Raw genomic sequence first — 11321 nt, forward strand, 5'->3', positions numbered from 1 at the left:
CTGCCAACTGAGCTATGTTCACAAGGATTTTTTAAAATTGTTTTAAAGCGACATATAATTTGGGATAATTTTTTTTAAAGTGACATTAATACTTTATTGACATTATAAACATATAATTTGGGATAATTTAAAGCGACATATAATTTGAAACGAAGGGAGTATATTGCATTTGTTAGCTGCCACCAATAAAAGAATTTAGTTATCAAAAACAATAAAAATGAGTCGAAAGGGGGTTTCCCTTTTATGTCAGGGAAAGTCTGTGAGGAAGAGAGAGTATTGAGATAATGATTTTCTGCCTTATTCATTCACTTTTCCTGCTCTTATAGACAGGATAGCAATACAATTGTTCCTAATAGTTAGGATCTAGAGACACTTGTCCTCATCACAATACAAGAAAATAAAAAGATAAATTCTAAATACTTTTATTCTTATCCCTTTTAAGGTTCTAACGGTAGAGAGTGACAACTTGTGACAGCTATTGAAATTTGTCCTCTTCTTAGGATGCTTCTAGAGACTATTCCTAGTCCATGAGTCTGTTGGGCAATTTGATTTCTCTCTTTGGTCTTCCTTCTGGCCCACCATTTGCATTCTTGTTCACTATTATTTGGCTGTTTTCTTCCTTTGACTTGGTCTTCTTTGTTTTTGTGATATTGGGATCCATTTGCTTTGTAACATTACCGTACCCATTGAGACAAATCTTGTCCTCAAGATTGAATTGGGGGTACCTTGCTTGAAACACTGACTTTTTCTCCCAAGTAGCTTCTGTAGGTGGAAATCCTTCCCAGTGAATTAAAAGTTCATTTGCTTCTCCCTCTAAGAGACGATGGTCAAGCACTGCAAGTGGTGTCAGCTCTTGGGGTGGAAATGTTGCTGGATCAGGAAGAGGTGAGACTTGGGTTGTTGGGTGTCCGTGACACAGCCTTGAGGAGGGAAACATGAAAAACAGGGTGAATTCTAGAAGATGCTGGCAGATCAAGTTCATAAGCCAATGGTCCTATGCGTTTTTTGATACGGAAAGGTCCGTAAAAACGCTTTGCCAACTTCTGTGAAGAGCGGTGTTGAACGGAGCTCTGCCTGTATGGTTGTAATTTTAGAAAGACCCATTGATCAACTGCAAATTCCTTATCCTTGCGATGCAGATTCGCATGTTGTATCATGCGGTTCTTTGCTTTGGTGAGATTCTCTTTGAGGATTCGAAGGATGTGAGATTTGTTGCTGAGCAGATCATCCAGTGTGTTGATATTGGACTTGCCGGTGGTGTATGGAACTAAAGTAGGAGGCTTTCGACCATAGAGTGCTTCGAAAGGAGTCATTCCTATTGCTGAGTGGTGAGAGGTGTTATACCAAAATTCTGCCAAGGAGAGAAAACGAACCCAAAGGTGTGGCTCGTCGCTAACAAAACAACGCAAGTAGGTTTCTAAACAACGGTTCAAAACTTCAGTTTGTCCATCCGTTTGTGGGTGGTAGGAACTGCTAAAAGAGAGTGTTGTTCCCAGGTGTTTGAACAGAGAGCGCCAAAATTGGCTTACAAAGATACGGTCCCTATCACTCACAATTGTTTTAGGTGCAGCGTGAAGTTTGTAAATCTCAGAAATGAAAATAGGGGCTAAAGATGTGGCAGTGAAACTTACTGGTAACGCAATAAAATGCGCAAATTTGGTAAGCCGGTCGACAATGACCCAAATGGTGGTCTTATGGTTTGATGGTGGAAGGTTGGTGATGAAATCCATAGAAATGTCGTCCCATACTTGTTGAGGTAAAGGTAAAGGCTGGAGGAGACCGTAAGGGGCACGCGTGTTGTATTTGTTGTGTTGGCAAATGGAGCAGGTGTTGACAAATTTTTTTACATCTCTGTGCATACCAGGCCAGTAGAATGAAGCAAATACCCGAGCTAATGTTGCTTGGATTCCAGAATGACCACCTAGGGGGGACGCATGGAACTCCTGCAAAATGTCCAATCTGAGCCCAGATTCTTCTGGTATGAATAACCTGTTCTTGAAGTACAGTAAGCCTGACTTGTGAGTGAAATGCTGCTGCATTTTGGTGTCGTCCTGAGCCTTTGTAAGCAACTTCTGACCTGCAATGTTAGTAGCAAAAAACGATTGCAATTGAGAAATTAAAGGGGAAGAGGGGGAACTAATAATTGCGCAGAATTCTGCAACTGGTGCCTCATTTACTCGAGATAATGCATCCGCAACAACGTTGTCTTTTCCTAGTTTGTAGTGGATTTCGTAGTTATATCCCACTAGCTTGGTTAACCACTTTTGTTGTTCGGGGGTTTGGATTGTTTGGGTCATGAGACATTTTAAACTCTTATGGTTGGTGAAGATTTTGAAAGTGGATCCTAACAAATATTGTCTCCATTTTTTTATTGCTTCGGTTAGGCCATACAACTCGCGAACATATGTGGATGAAGCTGCTAGATGGGGGTTCAACTTTTTGCTGAAAAAGGCTATGAGACGAGTGTTTTGGGAGAAAACTGCACCAACTGCCGTGGTAGACGCATCGGTGGTAACTTCAAATGGTTTGGTAAAATCGGGTAATGTAAGTGTGGGTAGTTTGATCAGGGCTTGTTTTAGTGTTTCAAAGGCTTGAGCGGCTATGTCTGTCCATTTGAAAGAGTGTGCTTTGAGTAAATCAGTAGGACTAGCAATAGCGGCGTAATTCAGCACAAAACGACGGTAGAACCCCGTTAAGCCTAGGAAAGCCCTTAGGGCGGTGATGTTTTTAGGTGGAGGCCACGAGACCATAGCCTGGATTTTTGAAGGATCAGCTTGAACACCATCAGCTGAGATTAGGTGGCCTAGGTAATCAACAGAACGCACCCCAAATTGACATTTTGACAGCTTAGCATAGAATTGATGAGTGGACAGTAGTGAGAGAACTTGGTTGATGTGATTGAGGTGGGATTCCCAAGTGGGGCTATAGATCAAGATGTCATTAAAGAAAACCAAGGCGAATTTTCGAAGGAAGGGTCTAAGAAGGTCATTCATCGCTGATTGGAAAGTTGAAGGAGCATTAGATAGGCCGAATGGCATAACAAGGAATTCGTAGTGGCCATCAAACGTACGAAAACCCGTTTTGTGCACATCCTCCGGAACTAAGCGAATTTGGTGATAGCCTGACCTTAAATCAATTTTGGAAAAGGATTTTGCACCATGTAATTCATCCAACAATTCATCTATGGTAGGGATGGGAAAACGGTCTTTGATGGTTATGTTGTTGAGGGCTCGGTAGTCAACACAAAAATGCCAAGAACCGTCTTTTTTCTTGACGAGGAGGACTGGTGAGGAATATGGACTTGTGCTTGGCTGAATGATACCATCTTGGAGCATTTCAGTGATTAGTTTGGTCATGGCTTCTTTTTGATAGTGGGGATAGCGGTAAGGTTTGATATTAATGGGGGAAGCTGTGGGGTTGAGATGAATATGGTGGTCATGTGGTCTTGGTGGTGGTAAAGTGTTTGGTTTTGAAAATATTTGTAGATGGTGATGGAGTATGGGTTGTATGTCAGGGTGGAAGGTAAGGAAGAGTTGGTCATCAGTGAGTGGTTCGGTTGAGTGATTTGGATTAGTTGGGGAGGTGTGTGTGGAAACCATAACAACTGAGTGAAAAGTGGCGATTGCATTAGTTTGTAGCATACGGTTTAGTTGGTGAGCAGAGGCCTGTGTTAGGGTGTTTGGTCTAGAGCCAGTGATAATGAGTAATTGATTGTTGTGGTAGAATTGCATGGATGGCACACTGAAATCATAAACAAATGGGCCTAAGTTTTGAAGCCATTGAACACCAAGGACCACATCGGCGCCTTGAATTGGTAGGATATAGAGGGGGACGGTAAAAAAGTGTTGATCCACCATTAAAGGTGTGTCTTTGCAAAGGCCTGTGCAATGTAAGTGTTCACCATTTCCGACCATGACAGAAAAAGAAGATAGGGGTTGAATAGGTAGGTGTAGGAAAGAGGCTATGCGAGGTTGGATTATATTGTGTGAACTTCCGGAATCGACCAAAATAGTGAACTTGTGGCCATGTATAGAGGCGGTGAAACGCAAAGTGCGTGGGGATGGGTAGCCAGTGGCGGCTTGAAGGGAGAGGTGGAAAAATTCTGGTTCAGTGTCAAGTGGATCTGTAGTTGTTTCAGTTTGTGCAAGTGTAGTAGTTGGGCTGAGATCTATTAAATTTGGTGGTTCAGGTGAGGTGATTAGAGCACACAGGTTTTCATCTGAGTGGTTGGATACATCTGCATCCAAAAGTAACAAAAATTGCTTGGTTTTACAACGGTGCCCGGGATGAAATCGTTCATCACAATTAAAACACAAACCTTGAGCACGTCGTTGTTGCATTTCAGGTGGGGTGAGCCGTTTTATTGGTAGAGAAGTTTGAGTGGGTGTGGTTCTTTGGAGTAATTGTGGGGAGGGTGTTGGTAACAATGGTGGTTTTTGGTTAGGGTTTTTTGTGGTTTGAAAAGGTCGTACAACAGTAGCTTTAGATTCAATTAGTTTTGCAAGGCCAATGGCCTGGGAAATTGAAGTAGGTTGATGGACAACTAATTCACTTTGGATATGAAATTTGAGACCAGAAACAAAACAATCAACAATAGCAATGGGAGAAAGACCAGTTACCCTATTGCAGAGGCGTTCGAATTCGTGTTGATAGTCGGCGACAGATGCAGTCTGTTTGAGTTTGAAGAGAGCTTGCTGATGGTTGTCGTACGCCGAGGGACCAAAACGAACCTCTAGAGCTCTTGTAAACGCTTCCCATGTAGAGAGGAGATAGTTGTTAAACATCCATTGGTACCATCCCAAAGCGTCACCGGTCATATATCCGGCCACGTGAGCTAAATGTTGATGGTTGGGTATGGAATAATGAGAGAAAAATTGATTGGCTTGAAAAACCCAGTCGAGGGGGTTTGTACCCTCAAATGGTAAAAGGCGCAGTTTAGGTGGTTTAAGGGTAAGGTCTTGGTTTCCAGTGTTAATACTAGGAGAACCTTGGTTGGGGGTAGGGATCTGTGATTGTAGGGTGTGCAGGGAGTTGATGTAGTCTTCATGTCTTTGGTCTTGGGTGGTTTTGAAATTTGTGAAGGCTGCTGTGAGTTGGAGGATTGATTCTTGTAGCTTTTGGATGGTGGGTTCTGGTGGGACTTGTTGTCTAGGAGGCATGATTTCAAGAAACGAGAGCACCAATTGATAGAAATAAAGGCAAGAATTAAATTCCCTTTTATGTCAGGGAAAGTCTGTGAGGAAGAGAGAGTATTGAGATAATGATTTTCTGCCTTATTCATTCACTTTTCCTGCTCTTATAGACAGGATAGCAATACAATTGTTCCTAATAGTTAGGATCTAGAGACACTTGTCCTCATCACAATACAAGAAAATAAAAAGATAAATTCTAAATACTTTTATTCTTATCCCTTTTAAGGTTCTAACGGTAGAGAGTGACAACTTGTGACAGCTATTGAAATTTGTCCTCTTCTTAGGATGCTTCTAGAGACTATTCCTAGTCCATGAGTCTGTTGGGCAATTTAATTTCTCTCTTTGGTCTTCCTTCTGGCCCACCATTTGCATTCTTGTTCACTATTATTTGGTTGTTTTCTTCCTTTGACTTGGTCTTCTTTGTTTTTGTGATATTGGGATCCATTTGCTTTGTAACAGTATGATATGCCCAAAAAACATGTGGGAGTTCTTCGGGCCAGCTCCCCTTTGCCTCTTATAATCACTTTTTCAACCCTCTCGGTATGACTATGTTTGCAGACTTTGCTTGTCCATTTGTCTGTGGGTGTTCAGTGAAGTGTTGTTTTATATTCAATTCTTCCAAAAGTTCTCTCATTCTTTTGTCGGCAAACTTCGTTCAGTTGTGGTTACTATGGATTGGGGAACGCTAAATCTGGACAGGATGTTCTTCTTGAAGAATTTGATGACATTTGTTGTCGTTATCTTGGACAGTGCCTTCTATTCGATCCATTTGGTGAAGTAATCTACGATGACAATCATAAATTTCACCTAATCGGCTCCCTTATGGAACGGTCCTAAGAAATCCATCCCCCATCTAGCAAAGGGCCATGGTGTGGAGAGGGCGCCGAGCTCTGAAGATGGGGCATTAAACACGTCTTCGTGCCTTTTGAACTTGTCGCACTTTTTCACGTACCCCATAGTGTCATTCTTCATCGTGGGCCAATAGTAGCCCGCCCTTAGTATTTTTCTTGCCAAGGCGCACCACCGAGGTGTTGTCGGACGATGTCTTTGTGCACTTCTTCCAATGCGTTGGCGGCCTCGTCGGGGTCAAGGCATTTCAAGAGCGGGGTGGGGAATCCTCTTTTGAGAAGACCCCTTTCGACGACGGTGTGTTTGTACGCCCTCTGTTAGATCATTTTTGCTTCAACTGGATCGTCTGGGAGATTTCCTTCCTCGATGTATGCATTGATAGGCTTCATCCACGTCTCTTGGGCGGGTTCAGCTACCGCCACTATTACCTTTGTGTTCATCCCATAACTAGGTCTCTCCAATGTCTCTTGTACAAAGGAGTGGTTTATCCCCGTCAATCTGGTACTTGGCAGTTTGTATACACATGTCCGCCCTTTTGTTTTGCTCTCATGGGATGTGCACAAATTCTACGGAGTCAAAGCTGTCAATCTTTTCTTTGACTGTTACCAAGTATTTTTGCAGCAGCGCATCTTTCACTTGTGTTTCGAGTTTTAATTAAGATACAAGCAATTGTGAATCCATTTTTACTTAAACTTCTCGGGCGCCAAGGTCTCAAGCTAGGTCGAGTCCTGTTATCACGTCCTCATACTCTGTCTAGTTATTGGTGGCAAAGAATCCATATCGGAGGGATAACTCGACCACCAGTCCTGACGTACTTTTGAGAATGATTCATGCGCACTCCGTCTCTGGTGTTGGAAGATTCGTCTTTAAACACGACCCATATTAAAGTAGGAGGGGTAAATTCCGCTAGGAAGTTCGTGAATGTCTGCGCTTTCAACGCCTTTTTTTCCTCGAACATTATATCGAATTCAGACAGCTCTATCGACCATTTGGTCATTCTCTCTGTCAAGTCAGGGCGAAACAAGACGTGTTTCAGTGGTTGGTCGGTTCTGACTACGATAGGGTGAGCCAAGAAGTATCTTAATAATTTCTTGGAGACCACCATAAGAGCGAGCACCACCTTCTCAATATTTTGGTATCGGGTCTCCGGCCCGGCTAAGGCTTTCGAGCAGAAGTATACGGGGCTCTGGTTGGTCCCTATTTCCCTCACCAGGAAGGTCTTGAACGCCTCTTCCGAGATGGCTAAGTACATCAAGAAGGTCTCCCCCGCCATGGGCCTAAACAAGACGGAGGGTTGCGACAGGATGCCCTTCAGTTTGTTAAGCGTTTCTTCGCATTATGGTGTCCATTCAAAATTTTCTTCCTTCCTTAGGAGTCTGAGGAAAGGAAAGGCATGTTAGGAAGATATGGAGATAAACTTTCTCAGGGTCGTTAACATTCCGTTTAACTTCATGATTCGGTCTTTGCTTGAAGGAGGTTCCATCTCTAGGATGGCCCTGCATTTGTCGAGATTAGCTTTGATTCCCCTCTTTGTGGGGATAAACCCTGGAATTTCCCTGCTTTGACTCTGAAGGTGCATTTTTCTGGGTTCAGGTGCGTGTTATATTGGCGTACGCATGCGAACACTGCATCCAAATGATCCATTTGTTGGCATTCTTCGGCTGAATTTACGATCATGTCATCCATGTAAACTTCAAGCATGTCTCCTATTTCGTTCTGGAAGACTTTATTCACCATCATTTGGTAAGTGGCGCCTGCATTCCACAAACCGAATCACATGACGTTGTACATGTAGTTAGTGCCTTAGGTCATGAACACCGTGTGTTTTCTGTCTTCTTTATCCATGGGAATCCGGTTGTAACCGGAGTAGGCATCCATGAAAGATAGTAGCTTGTATGCCGATGAATTGTCCACCAACTTGTCAATGTTAGGGAGAGGATAAGCGTCCTTTTGACATGCTTTGTTTAGGTCCGTGTAATCGTCACACATTAGCTATTTTCTTCTTGCTTTCTTTTTGAGGACCAGATTTGAGAGTCATTGTGTATAATTCATTTCAAAGTTGAACTTGGCATGAAGTAAGTCGTCGACTATTTATTTGGCAGCTTGTGCTTTCTCAGAAGGACTGGTGGCGCCTCTTCTGACTTACAAACTTTGCTTCTGGATTCACATTTAGTTTGTGGCATGCGACGCGGGGTCTATTCCAGGCATTTCTTCTGGGAGCAAGCCAATATATTTGTGTTGGCTCGGAGGAACTCGATGAGATCCTCTTCGACTTCCAGTGGTAGGTTTGCTCCAATATTTACCTTCATCACCAGGTTGTCGTCTAACCGGATGGATTTGAACTCTCCGTCGGGTGTGGGCCGCTCGAAGGGCAATTTCGCTTTTAGGGGAACGACATTTCTTGTCCTTTCTCACCTCTTGGGTGTTTCTCCTCTTGGTATGCGTCTAGGTCGGCGCTGTTATACTTTGGCATCGGACGCCAAGGGACACCACTGAGCTCTTATGTTCACTTTAGAATTGACACGGATTGTAGTACATGTATCTTTCCCCACACTTAGTGGCATCTTTTGGCGCATCTCAAATCTGCGTAGATGGTGACTACGTCTTTGCTCTTGTTATTATATTTCATTTTTAAGTGAACCGGGAGGTGACAATGTAACACCCCGTTCTCCCAGCTTAAATTTTTTTTACATAATAATCAGAGTATTCGACTTAAACAGGATGTCACACTTCTTTAAAAGATCAATAGAGTAAAATTACTATTTGTTCAAAACATCTCATGTCAACAATTCAAATTACATTGCAGCGGAAAACATTCATTAAACAACGTAATGGCACAACGGCCTCAACATAAACAACTAATTAATATTCCGGTCATACCCCAATTTTTGACCTAAGGCCCCAGTGACACATGTCACTCGACTCCGATCGATCTCTGATTTTTCAGTAAAAAATTCGGCAGGGAGGTATTTTAAAATACCTCATTTTTTATTCAGAGTCGGACCCTCTTTTCTCTTTTTATTTTTTTTCCATCTTTTTATTAATTTTAATTTTAAGATTAGTTACTTTTTTTTTTATATTTAATAATTTTTATTTTTCATCTTTTAATTTTATTTTTCTTTACATAATTTAGTTTAATTTGTTTTTATTTTATTTCGTATTAGATTTATTTTATTTTTATTTTATTTCTTTTTAATTAATTAGTGTCCAAAAAAAAAACAAAAGTGTCAATAGGTCCAAAAATAAAATGTCCAAGGTCTAAAAAAATTTTAAGTCAAGTGTCAACTTTAACATTCCTTTTTCAAAATTCACCATAATTGTCCATCATTTCCATTAAACTAATTTTCCTTTCTTCATCAACCTCCTCACCTATAAATAGAGCTCTCATTCCACACAATTTCAGACACCAAAAGTTCTCTTGAGTTGTCAAAGAACTTTTCTCTCTTCTCCCTCTTTAGCTTGTGTTAACAAGCTATTCTTTTCTTCTCCCTTTTTGTTTCTGTCCCTTCGGAAAAAGTCCCTTCGGTAATTTTTGTCCCTTCGATTGTCCATTTCTTTTATTTTCTTGCATTTTATTTCTTTTTAGCATTTTTGCATTTTATTTTATTTAGCATTTTAATTATTGTTATTTATTTTTCAGCAATTAGAATGTATTTAGGTCCAATGTAAATATAAATGAGAAAAGTGTGTGGGTGTGTGTCCTTTTATTTCTTTACCGCCTTATATATATCCAAAAATGTAAAAAAAAATAGATTAGGGATTTTGTGGTGATCCAACGTCACTACAAAAATTCACGCGCTTTTATTTTTATTACTCCGTTAGTTTAATTTTTATTTAATATTCCAAAAAACCAACAAAAAACATGCAAATAATCAAAATCACAAAAATATTTTCATAATAAACCTTGATCCAAATCAAGTGACCGCATTTTTATTTTCATTTCTTAAATCAAACTTCAATCAATTTAACTTTACTTTAACTCTCTTTTTTCAATATTAAAAAACACAAACAAATACTAATTTGCCACTTGGCTTTTCATTTTAAAACCTTTTTCAAAACTAATAAAAAAACACTCAACAAATCAAACGTCAATATCTACCCCGAACCACGTGGTTTTGATCCCTCATGGGTACGTAGGCAGAGGACCATGTCCTTTCAAATCATAAAAAATGTAAGTAAATTAGGTCTCATTTTCTTTTTCTTTTAATCATCACATTAACTTCTTTTTTCAAAAGCAAGCAAGTTTATAGCACATTAAATTAAATAAAATCAAGAGGTTCCCGTAGAGTACTACGGACATAAAGGGTGCTAATACCTTCCCTTTATGTAACTAACCCCGAACCCAAAATCTTTTCAAAATGGGGTAGTTTGACCTTTTTCCCCCTTTTCTTAATAAAATTAAATGTTCAGTCGTGAAATAATTAGTGAGTCAAAAGCTAATCAAATAGCTTTGATCTCCAAAAAATGACGCGACAGAAATGGAGACTTCACTGGGGACCCCCCTAAGAGGGTTGAGCCTAACTTGGCTTTATTTAATTCTTTGTGCTATAACTTGCTTAAAACAAAAACAAAAAATAAAGGATGGAAATTCGTGTATATGTGTTCTCCTTCCTCTTTCTTCTTACTAACGTGAGTGGTGAGATAAGTCCTACACCCGGACTTGAGTGAAATATAAGATAGGACGGGGTACAACCGTAGTGCCATACCAGGAGCGGTCCTGTGTTATGTGTGCATGTGGTATAACTCCACTCAACGGAGGTCTCTCAAAGTAATATGATGTCACCATGAGCAGTCGTGATTGGCGCTATTATTTTTGAATGACCGTCGAAGTTGAGAAACATTTAGTCACCTTTAACCCATCTTAGCCTTTTTAGGACGTAGTGCGGTGGCTAAACCAAGAGCAGTCTTGACTTTGGTCGACACGCGATACTACACTCAAACTAGACTTACTTATGGATGTTATTGGACTAGGAGCGGTCCTATACACCGATATGTTCATAAGGGAAGTTGTAATTTGGGAACTTGGTAGAACCCGTGATATAGGTACATTTGAAACCATAGTCCTTACCAAATGGCATTGTTACCCTTGGCTCCAACATTGGGGACTTAACCTCACCATGCATTCCATGTTCTTTAGCATAATCATGCATACATGCATTCATTCATAAAAACTTTCTTTTTCTCTCACCAATATCGAATGACTTAGATAAGTTCTTGTAAACATCAAAGATCCACCTTGTAAGAAGGAACACCTACAACTTCAAAAACCTTAACTAAGCT

The sequence above is a fragment of the Medicago truncatula genome, chromosome 3 (genome assembly GCF_003473485.1).
Source record: "Medicago truncatula cultivar Jemalong A17 chromosome 3, MtrunA17r5.0-ANR, whole genome shotgun sequence".
Classification (NCBI taxonomy): Eukaryota; Viridiplantae; Streptophyta; class Magnoliopsida; order Fabales; family Fabaceae; genus Medicago; species Medicago truncatula.